This window comes from Erpetoichthys calabaricus, chromosome 1 (assembly GCF_900747795.2).
Source record: "Erpetoichthys calabaricus chromosome 1, fErpCal1.3, whole genome shotgun sequence".
Lineage (NCBI taxonomy): Eukaryota > Metazoa > Chordata > Cladistia > Polypteriformes > Polypteridae > Erpetoichthys > Erpetoichthys calabaricus.
The window spans coordinates 167,057,839-167,070,012 of record NC_041394.2 but is presented as its reverse complement, the minus strand read 5'-3'; the positions used below and the strand labels follow the sequence as shown (position 1 = coordinate 167,070,012).

The following is a 12,174-nucleotide window of genomic DNA, read 5'->3' as shown; positions in this document are numbered from 1 at the left end:
CTCAAAGAAAGGGGTAATGAAAGGCAAAGTGTAGTTAATATTTTTTTCAAGGCTTGCTAAATTAATGAAGTAAGTCAGAATTCCTTTTATTTATTTTATTTTTTTTACAAAATAAGCTGCCACAGCTATATTGGGTGAGTTTTTCCAATTTTATTCTAAAGTAAGATACATAATTGGTGGAAATTTTTATAACACTATGAAATGTTCAAAGGAAAACCAAATCTCAGGCTGAGCTGTTGAGTTAATCATCTAAAAACAGAGCTCCTAGTCAAAAGAAATAAGGTCAAAATCCTAAACTTTAAATGCCCATCCTTTCCATAACGAACTTTTTCCAAAGACAATATTTTTCAAGCCAAAGTCTGAAACATGTGCCTGTACCTTAAAGACATGACATTGACGGTTGTGCTGCTGCCATGTCATATAAGGGATTTTCATTGCTAAAAACAATATGGTGGTTTAGTTTATCTGAACATATGTAAGATGAGTACCCAACATACTGTATGATGAGCTTTATGCTAATTCAATTGAATTGGAAAATATGCTATACCTACCTGATATTTATTTAAAATGGGCAATCCCAAGGCCCTACAATGTAACATGAAATATGTTCATCTAAAGTAGCATTGTCATACATGATTACAACTCATCTTAGACATTATGAACTGCACTGTGAACCCTCCTGAGCAACATCCATTCTAGAACAGTGCCCAAATACAACATTATTCAATAAAAATAGGTGTTAAGTGTACAGCATAAATTACAACCAAAAATAAAAAAACAGGGCTGGAATAGGCTTCCACAACCATAAAATGGATTTGAAAATGTTATTTACTAAAATCCAGTAATTTGTTAGGATACATTGTAGTGTTGACTCCTCATTGGGTCCCCATTGCAAAGGTACACATCCTCCTCTAACATGTTTATGTATTTAATGCAAATTAATCAGTAATTGCACAATTTACTGGTCTCCCAAACGCAGCTGCATATGACTATAACATAATCGTAAACTTTGCTAACAAAACATCTGTGGTAGGCCTGATACCTAAAAACAGTGACCAAACTTACCTGGATAAGTGCAGAATCTGTCACACTGGTGTCATAACAGCAGTCTACGCCTGAATGCTACCAAGACAAGGAGCTCATTGTGGACTTTGGGAAATCACAGTAGAGTAACTACCACCTCAGAATTAACATCACCCACATGGAGACAATGAATAGTTTCAGATACCTTGGTGTCCACATCAGAGGGCCTAACCTGGTCCAAACACACCTTGGTAAAGAAGGCACAACCACGTCTAAGGGATTTCAGTTACTCTACTGTGAAACTACCACCTCAGAATTAACATCACCCACATGGAGACAATGAATAGTTTCAGATACCTTGGTGTCCACATCAGAGGGCCTAACCTGGTCCAAACACACCTTGGTAAAGAAGGCACAACCACGTCTAAGGGATTTCAGGTTGCCTTCCCAATTACTAAAAAACTTCTAAACATCCACCATTGAAAGTATCCTGACATGCAATATTACTGCCTGGTTTGGGAATAGCATGCAACAGGACTGCAAGGCTCTACAGAGAGTCGTGTGGTCAGCTGAATGTGTGTCAGCTGGGTGTGCACTCCCTAACTTTGAGGATGTCTACACCAAGCATGTGTATATTGTACTTTGTATACAATTTTTATGTGACAAGAAAAATTTGCTTAAGGCTCCGAATACAATAGTGAGTTTGGGAAATGTATACTGTAAAATTCTTGTGCCATGCAATTTTATGAATATGGCTTGGTGTAGGAAAAGAAAAGAGAAAAAAGAATCTTATCAGTTATGACCACCGATCCTATATGTGTGGCTTGCAGCTCAATGGCTGTTTGTGACAGTGACAGCACTATGGGCCTCATGTTTTAATTTGCAATTTTCAGTTCAATAATTTGAATTTGATATTGGCCCTGATAATTACAGCTTTAACAAAATACTTCAGATCAAAGAGATATTTGTCAGACTTCATTGCGTGTAATGCCTTGGCTGATGATATGCAGTGCCTTCAAAATTATTCAGCCCCCTTTTACACATAAATGATTGTCACAACATAGGGTTTTGATGTATTTGACCTGGATTTTTTTCTTATAAATCCAACACATTGTTGATGCCCAAAAGCTGAATTCCAGAATGTCAACAATTTCCACATATTCATCCTCATTACAGTTAAGTCTCTTTTTTTTTAGAACATTAGAACAATCTAGACGAGAACAGGGCATTCAGCCCAGCAAAGTTTGCCAGTCCCATCTCTTTAATTCTTCTAAAAATACATCAAGTCGAGTTTTGAAAGTTCCTAAAATTTTTTAAATTTTGCGTTTTATCCACTTCTGTGTGATAGATTTCTGAGCTCAGTGCATTCTGTTTCTTTAAGATGGTTTTGCACCCTTCCCCAGATTTGTGCTTCCCTTTAATTATATCATTGACTTCAATTTCCACCTGTGGTTGGGACAAAATGGTATTTGGTTTAGCTCATCTGTTAAAGAAAGAACACACTGTTTCAACAAATGTGTCTTCCCCCAGACAAATGCAGTTTTAGTACAAAGGCCAGAAACATCTTTTAGTACATTTGAACAGAAACATTACTGCAGGGAGATTCAACATTTCTAAGTGCTGAAACAGGCATTGGCATCCATCCATGCACTGATTTAACCAACAGACAGTTATCAACCATTTAGGCCTTACCATAAAGGAAAATCTTATCAGTTGTCATAAAGAGTGAGCAACGTTTAATCAACTTTGCAAATGGGAATTCATAGATAGATAGATACTTTATTAATCCCAATGGGAAATTCACTAAATTCATTCTCTTACAAAATGGATGGTACCACAGACATGCATTTACTGTTCTACATTTGGCTCACACAATTTTTCTTCTAGCATATTTGTATTTTTCCTTCAAATTATTTGGAATGTATGTACAATTTCTATTAATGGTTTCTAAATCACACTTTACCTAATTTGCAGTTACACTTAACCAATCATTTTGCTTCCAAATGTATCAAGTTAATTATGTTGGCCAGGCTTAAGTAGTGCCTCAGTGATTACTGACCAATAAACTGTTTCCATTCAGATACAGTTGCCTTCTCATGAATTGTGTCCAGTAATATTTCAGTATGAATTGCAGAGAGGACAGCAGCAATGCATTTAGGATATGTTAGATTAGATGTAGTGCATAATAGTATGCCATAAGGTACATGATATCTTCCTGCAACATTTCTTGAGGGAAAGCTCTCACAGGCTCACTTCCAATAGCCAGCATGCAGTTATCTTGGTCCACAATAAGGGCAGGGCTAGACAGTGGTCTTTGTTGTAGAAAGGCATCGGGATTCTCAGAGGTCTTCAAGACAAGCAAAAACCAACAAAGAAAACAAGCTGAATTTATTTTATCCTCTGGAGTCCTATACAGATTTATTATACATTTACCTATTTATAATACTGAATTAATGTGCTAATTTTAACAGAAGCAGTTATACACAGCTTGCAATTGAAATAGCAAAAAAATCACTAAAAATTGAAGATTGTTATATTCTGTTGAGCCCTTTTATTCAAAGCGTTTAATGTATAATGTCATTCCTGCAGCTAACATTAAAAACAACCCTGAAAATTGCTGCCAGTCACAGATGGATAGAATTGCAATAACGGTCTTTATTTTTCCTTTAAGCAATGTAAAAATGCAAAGTTTTACCTTAAGGACATGAACTAATGCCTCATGTTTTGTTTCCCAACTTTTTTGGGGGTAGAGAAAGTGAAGGAAACATGGATGGCAGAGCTCTAAACATGACGATGGCATTTTTCACTAATGAAAAAAAAAGAAAAGAACATAATTCGTATTAAATATCTTTCACATTATGTTCTAATATAACTCGAACATTCTCCTTTAAATGAAAACAACAACATACAGCAAGCTTTAAATTAAGAATGATTTATAACAAAAATTATATGATGTCTGGTATTATTTTTACCTACTAATATGCTAGAACATGAATGAACAATTGAAATGAACCTATTTAAAGTTTTAAGTGTTCTTTAAAATATTCCTTCATTATTTATACCTAATAAAGCATAGTGTCAGTCAGTTTATTATTCTGTTGTGTCTTAAAAAGATGCTAGACAAAACTATTTACAATGCTAATAAATGGCTTTTTAAAAACATAATTAAAGGCAAAAAATTATTTCAGAATAACACAGTACAACTTTCCAATACAATGAAGAAAAGGGAACATGGAATTTACAAATCAACAGTTACTGGCAAAGAGAGCAGCAATAATATTTTGCATGAAAATTTCTCAAAGTTTGGCTTACTATAATATAGACTAGGTCTTTATGGAAAAAATGGCATAAACAAGTGCAAACAAGAGCATCAACTACAAAATATCATAACTTTAAACAACTTCAATTTGATTTTCATTTAGGCCTATCATGCTTCAACACTGAGTCATAACTAACTATAAAATGAGTTTAAATAAAATATGCATGACAAATTTTACCCTCATCGTGCATATGTGGAGGCTTCAGGATCTTCTTCATTACACCATAAAACTGTGCTTTTCCATAAAAACTGATCCATCTGCTCTTAACCTCTGTGATGCAGTTAAGATTATTCCAACTAAAAATACAAACGCATTTCAACCATTACCTATAAAATAAGCACACTCTTCAAAGTCAGCACATATTTTGTTTTAAGAAACCATTTTCAAAAGTATTTGTCAAATGTCTGTGTTTTATGTACTTACATGATCAAGTTCTTTAAAGCATGGGTAAGCCCCCCATAGAATCTATAAATGACCTCTGTGCATTAAATTCATGATCAAGGAGCTAGGTAACTGCAAATGTATTTGGCTTTGGCTTCTTGTAAAGGTCCTGTAGTGTTTTGTAGTGCCTGGCCTGTATTTGGTGGCTGTCAACAGCTGCAAAAACATATAAATGAATAATCAAATCGGTTGTGTTTTCGAAACAGTCTGAACTAAGATGGGATATGACCATCTCTATTGTGCACCTACCAGATGGTTCACATTCTTTCTCTACTGTAACTTCTTGGGTACGATTAGAAGGAGACATGTTAAAAAGTGTCGCTGAAGCAATAGAATTCCCCGATGATGCAGTGGAATCGGCCTCGCCTGAATTCTCGACTTCAGCAGCATCAGGCTTGTCAGTGGTGACTCCGAGACATCTCTTTATTTATCTGAGGCATAGAGCTCTGTCGCTTCTGAGGTGTGCAGATATTCTGTAGCCTTTTCAGTTGTTTAAACACAGGTTCCTGTAATGAGATTACGCTCTTTTAAAAAGTGTGCAAGTGAATACAAGGTGTGACTGCTCAGTCTAAAACACCTATAAAAACTAGTTACTTACACTCACCCATGAATTTTGAACTTCAGCTACACGTAGCATTGGATAATACTTAACTATACGTTTTGCCATTGAAGAAACCTCATGTTTGGAGGTATATTTGTCTTCCCTTGTTGTTGTCCTCAGTATGGGCACTATGTTGGTCACTGTATTTCTAATGAATCTACAGCGAAGATCCTTTGAACTGCAGCACATAGGGAAAGAGGAGCATTGTATTCTTTCAAAGTAATGTTTTCTGACCTGCTCCAACTCACTGTCACTATGAAGTATGTATTCGGGGCTTGGTAGTTGAATGATTTAAGAGGGGCTGGCTTCTCTTAAAAGTTTTGTGGAACATCCTTGCTCACTGGATTGAGGGGTAGGTGAAAGACTGGCATTTTTTGAGCATTGCATTCAGAAGAGGAGGGAGATATACAGCTGTCTTGTAAGTTATCTTGCTGCACAGAAAACTTCAGCTCCTGTTAAAAAAAAATACGGGAAAAGGACATTGAAAACAGTCACCAGTTATCAAAACTGTTAATGAATTATGAAATTTGATGAAGCCTGACATAAATGGAAATATTTACTTTTATTTAACATAAATGAAATTGTTAATCAAAGATAGCATTGTGGGTGGCACGGTGGCGCAGTGGGTAGCGCTGCTGCCTCGCAGTTGGGAGACCTGGGGACCTGGGTTCGCTTCCCGGGTCCTCCCTTCGTGGAGTTTGCATGTTCTCCCCGTGTCTGTGTGGGTTTCCTCCGGGTGCTCTGGTTTCCTCCCACAGTCCAAAGACATGCAGGTTAGGTGGATTGGCGATTCTAAATTGGCCCTAGTGTGTGCTTGGTGTGTGTGCTTGGTGTGTGGGTGTGTTTGTGTGTGTCCTGTGGTGGGTTGGCACCCTGCCCAGGATTGTTTCCTGCCTTGTGCCCTGTGTTGGCTGGGATTGGCTCCCGTGACCCTGTGTTCGGATTCAGCGGGTTGGAAAATGGATGGATGGATGGAGGTGCTACATGAGTACTGTGAAATTCTTACTTGTGTGTGCTAATTAACATGTAACATGCTATCATTCTCTGGCACCATGATAATATTTATGAAAACATTTGTAAATTAATATAGAATTTGTATAAATTAAAAACATACATAAATGTGTTTACACAAAGATTCATATGGTGAGGTGAACAGCCTTAATGGATGCATGAGCTGTCCTGTGCTCAGGTGCGACATTTCAAACTGCTTTGATTGAATTATGGAAAATTTTAATTGAGAAGGACAAAGCCCAAGTTTCTACTCTTCAAATTTCCACATCTATAAATATATATATTTATGTTTTCATCTGCGGTGGGTTGGCACCCTGCCCGGGATTGGTTCCCTGCCTTGTGCCCCGTGTTGGCTGGGATTGGCTCCAGCAGACCCCCGTGACCCTGTGTTCGGATTCAGCGGGTTGGAAAATGGATGGATGGATGGATGTTTTCATCACTTTAATATCATAAACATACTCCTTTTCCCTATTATCATTTATATTTCTCCCCTGCTTGATCTCAAATATCATCAGGACATGGACACTTCTGACATAATAGTTGCTACAGGAGTCTTTAATCTCAACAAAAAGAACAAAGCAAAAGTGATAACTAAATTGTTTGCTCAACAATATTTCTTTAAAAAAAAAATTAAATAATGCTGACCTCTTGATGTACTGCTGGCCATGAGGTTTTTCTTCAAAGGAAATGTTCAGATCTTCACATGAAATAGTCCCTGGAAGATCTTCTATAACATTTGCAATTTGAAAACAACAGAGAAGACCAATAATTCATTCATATTTGGATGTCATCTGCACAACTACCAGCAGGTTTAAGGCTTTAAGTGCTAAATTTACACATTTTGACAAGTTTAAGAGTTTCTTGAAAGATGGTACAAGTGCAAATCATGATACCCTTTTAAAAATGTTTTATATTTTGTTTCTTTTCTGAACAAGTATATATCATACTTAGGTTTTAGGCAAGTAGAGATATCCTACAGAGAGGTATTTACTGTGTTGCCTGATCAAGGACAAGATACGTACGACTTACTAACTTAATTTGTGAGTGTATAAAATTAGCAGGGCGTTAACATTTCACTCAGACGGGGGCCTTCACCTATGCCACTAAAGTAATAAAGAGCACTGTCTCACGCACGGCTGGCGTTAGCATATAGGCGAAGCTGACACGTTCATGTATGGTATTGATATCAAAGTTAAGGGGGATGAGTGAAGTGCAACGATCTTTTTATATTCGAGCAATGAGCTTACAATTGTGGATACCTCAAAATCGATCGTTTTAAAATACTAGCATGTAAATTTTAAAGTTTTTCTTTAAAGGTATCTCTAATAGAAGGGACTTGGGTCGTGTTTGCTTTTACTACCGGTAATAGCGTGAGGCGCGTGCAATACAGTTAGAACTTAGCACATTTTTAAAAGATATATTTCAATTTATTTTTAAGCAAGTAGAAGTCTGTATCAGAACGTCTTTAACATCTTTTTTCCATAAATTACTGTAACAAATAAATCAACGACATTTAACAACATTTATTTCATAATAATATATGAAATCTAACCATGATGGCGCTCGATAAAATGAGCCCGTTGTTGCTACAGCCTCAAACCACTCATTAATGCCTAAAATGGCAAGAAATGCGCTAAATGTACCAATATGTTCGAATGCAAGAACTGCGTGCTGTGGAAGTATTAATTCAGGGCAGTGTTTGCTGGATAAAATGCAAAGGTGAAAACCGGAAATGAAAAAATATAACATAAACACCTGCATTTATTTTTAGAATGTTATGTATTGGTTACACGAAACTAGCTTGCCCCACCACTTCTGTTTTGTGTCGTAATGATTATAGGTATCAACGTGGACAGGTGAATTCTTGTGGATTCATAAAAACAGAATGCACTGCAGCAACAGTAAATGTCAATTAGAAACTTACCTTTCAATATTTCCAGTGTGACTTCGTCAAGTGAATCCATTGGTTTATATGCGGAAATATGTTACTTATCAGCTGCGAAGAGCAAAGCAGTATTTTAGCTATCTAACGTTATTAATAACCTTACGGTGAGAACGTTTCAAAATGTAACATCTGATGCGCAGGGAACGCGTTTACGCATGCTCAAAGAAAGGTATGTTCTATTACATCCAAAGAAGGGGTCTAAAACAGCGCTGCATATTATATTTGAAAAAAAAAAAAAAAACAGTTGGACACTGCAAAGAAACTGTAATTATACCGTTAGCTTTTCATATACTCAACAATGTCATTGACGTAAATACATTTTTTTGCTAAAATAATGGAACGATCCTGTATATTGCACCACATAACGGCTACAGTCGAGCAGCACTCGTGCTTTTGCTGTTTAAACATCAAAGATGATGTGGCATTGTTTTATTTGCTGCTCGTTTGTGGCTTTGAGTTTAAAACGACTGTTGAGCATTATGAACACTACACATTATATTGTTTGGAGTTTCAAGTTCATGATGCTGTGTTCTTTGATAGAGATGTTTTGTCATTTGAAATTAAAATCCCTAACCTGGATAAATCCACCCAGTTTGTTGATGCTATACAGCTGGTTAATTTTAATTCCTGTGAGACTAAATGACTGAAAAACAAAATATATATTTTTGTGAAGTACTATCATGGGGATATCATTGAACTATATAAAACTTTTAAAGATTCCTAAATTGTTGAACTTTTCTTTTTATGTTAATAAATTCCAGCAACACTGTTTGGATTAAGCCATTTATTTGATACAGTGACAAAACTCTTGCATCAAACCACCAGACACATTTTTTATACAAGGGTCATTTATTTTTAAATGTGGAAACCATTTTGATTTGAATATAATAAAGTACTACTTTTTTTGCAGGGAATCCAGCTGTTAAATCATACTAGTTACAGTGAAAGGCCACCAAATTAGGCAAGTGTTAATCTGAAATGGCGTAGTTGTTAACAAAATCAAGGTTGTATTCTAAAACCTTTCTGGAATAAAAAGGGTTGTGTCTTACTCATTTCTTAAAACAAGATAAACCTAGAAAGTTTTGGTTCTTGAAATAAGAATATACTGTATGTCCTGCTGTGCTCATCACTGTAATTGATAACAGTCTTTTCTCTCATAGTTGTGCTTTTTTAAGTCAAAATTGTCTTGGAAGTACACTTTACACTGTATATCTAAGTCAGATATCTTAAGACCAGTTATCTTGAATTAAGCAAAATAATCTAGAAAGTACCATTGCAACATGAGATATTTAATCTCTTGGGGCAAAATATTAGATACAGTGCACCCGGAAAGTATTCACAGCGCATCACTTTTTCCACATTTTGTTATGTTACAGCCTTATTCCAAAATGGATTAAATTCATTTTTTTCCTCAGAATTCTACACACAACACTCCATAAAAGACGCCTCACGCCTGGACAAACTGGTGAGGAAGGCAGGCTGTATTGTTGGCATGGAGCTGGACAGTTTAACATCTGTGGCAGAGCGAAGGGCGCTCAGCAGGCTCCTATCAATTATGGAGAATCCACTGCATCCACTAAACAGTGTCATCTCCAGACAGAAGAGCAGCTACAGCGACAGACTGCTGTCACTGTCCTGCTCCACAGACGGATTGAGGAGATCGTTCCTCCCCCAAACTATGCGACTCTTTAATTCCACCCGGGGGGGTAAACGTTAATATTTAACATTATACATAGTTATTGTCTGTTTTTTCACCTGCATTATTATCATTCTTTAATTTAATATTATTTATTGTATCAGTATGCTGCTGCTGAAGAATGTGAATTTCCCATTGGGATTAATAAAGTATCTATCTATCTAATAATAATTCATTACATTTATATAGCGCTTTTCTCAGTACTCAAAGCACTATCCACACAGGGAGGAACCGGGAAGCGAACCCACAATCTACCACAGTCTCCTTACTGCAAAGCAGCAGCACTACCACTGCGCCACCTATCTATCTATCTATCTATCTATCTATAATGACAACGTGAAAAAAGTTTACTTGATGTTTTTGCAAATTTATTAAAAATAAAAAAATTGAGAAAGCACATGTACATAATAATAATAATAATAATAAATTTAAGTATTCACAGCCTTTGCCGTGAAGCTCGAAATTAAACTCTGGTGCAACCTGTTTCCCCTGATCATCCTTGAGATGTTTCTGCAGCTTAATTGGAGTCCACCTGTGGTAAATTCAGTTGATTGGACATGATTTGGAAAGGCACACACCTGTCTATATAAGGTCCCACAGTTGACAGTTCATGTCAGAGCACAAACCAAGCATGAAGTCAAAGGAATTGTCTGTAGACCTCCGAGACAGGATTGTCTCGAGGCACATATCTGGGGAAGGTTACAGAAAAATTTCTGCTGCTTTGAAGGTCCCAATGAGCACAGTGGCCTCCATCATCCGTAAGTGGAAGAAGTTCGAAACCACCAGGACTCTTCCTAGAGCTGGCCGGCCATCTAAACTGAGCGATCAGGGGAGAAGGGCCTTAGTCAGGGAGGTGACCGAGAACCCGATGGTCACTCTGTCAGAGCTCCAGAGGTCCTCTGTGGAGAGAGGAGAACCTTCCAGAAGGACAACCATCTCTTCAGCAATCCACCAATCAGTCCTGTATGGTAGAGTGGCCAGATGGAAGCCACTCCTTAGTAAAAGGTACATGGCAGCCCGCCTGGAGTTTGCCAAAAGGCACCTGAAGGACTCTCAGACCATGAGAAAGAAAATTCTCTGGTCTGATGAGACAGATTGAACTCTTTGGTGTGAATGCCAGGCGTCATGTTTGGAGGAAACCTGGCACCATCCTACAGTGAAGCATGGTGGTGGCAGCATCATGCTGGGGGGATGTTTTTCAGTGGCAGGAACTGGGAGACTAGTCAGGATAAAGGGAAAGATGACTGCAGCAATGTACAGAGACATCCTGGATGAAAACCTGCTCCAGAGCGCTCTTGACCTCAGACTGGGGCGACGATTCATCTTTCAGCAGGACAACGACCCTAAGCACACAGCCAAGATATCAAAGGAGTGGCTTCAGGACAACTCTGTGAATGTCCTTGAGTGGCCCAGCCAGAGCCCAGACCTGAATCCGATTGAACATCTCTGGAGAGATCATAAAATGGCTGTGCACTGACGCTTCCCATCCAACCTGATGGAGCTTGAGAGGTGCTGCAAAGAGGAATGGGCGAAACTGGCCAAGGATAGGTGTGCCAAGCTTGTGACATCATATTCAACAAGACTTGAGGCTGTAATTGCTGTCAAAGGTGCATCGACAAAGTATTGAGCAAAGGCTGTGAATACTTATGTACATGTAATTTCTCAGTTTTTTTATTTTTAATAAATTTGCAAAAACCTCAAGTAAACTTTTTTCATGTTGTCATTATGGGGTGTTGTGTGCAGAATTCTGAGGAAAAAAATGAATTTAATCCATTTTGGAATAAGGCTGTAACATAACAAAATGTGGAAAAAGTGATGCGCTGTGAATACTTTCTGGATGCACTGTATATTACCTTAAAATAAGAAATTTTTACTTGTTAAGAAAAAATGTTTTGCAGTGTACTAGAATTAGTTGAATTGTGATTTAACACTAACTTTTCATCTGACCAATATTATAAAGTAAAAAAAAAAAACCTGGTCATGGTGAAATGGCATTTTTTTGTGTGTGACTTCTATCTGAAGAGATACTGGATCATTTTACTGTGTTTAGCTGGTCTTTATTTTCATGAAAAAATGTAGTTTATCTTTCCATGTTTTTGTGATGACAAAGTAGCAAATCCAACAGGGACTTTGTGTT

The 12,174-nt window shown here is 37.3% G+C and overlaps 1 long non-coding RNA gene across 3 annotated transcripts; it reads right to left on the bottom strand.

The window, feature by feature from the left end:
* Nucleotides 1-2,863: 2,863 nt before the first annotated feature.
* LOC114646177 (uncharacterized) lies at nt 2,864-8,482 on the bottom strand. 3 transcript variants are annotated; one of them, XR_007935886.1, is made up of 8 exons: nt 8,321-8,482; nt 7,042-7,123; nt 5,360-5,837; nt 5,034-5,264; nt 4,767-4,940; nt 4,521-4,639; nt 3,719-3,829; nt 2,864-3,370 (listed from the first exon to the last, which is right to left on the bottom strand). It is a non-coding gene; the product is annotated as an uncharacterized LOC114646177 (long non-coding RNA). The 3 variants fall into 3 exon arrangements; XR_003715289.2 differs by having other exon boundaries at nt 5,034-5,308; nt 5,389-5,837; XR_003715287.2 differs by having other exon boundaries at nt 5,034-5,290; nt 5,389-5,837.
* Between the last annotated feature and the right edge of the window lie 3,692 nt (nt 8,483-12,174).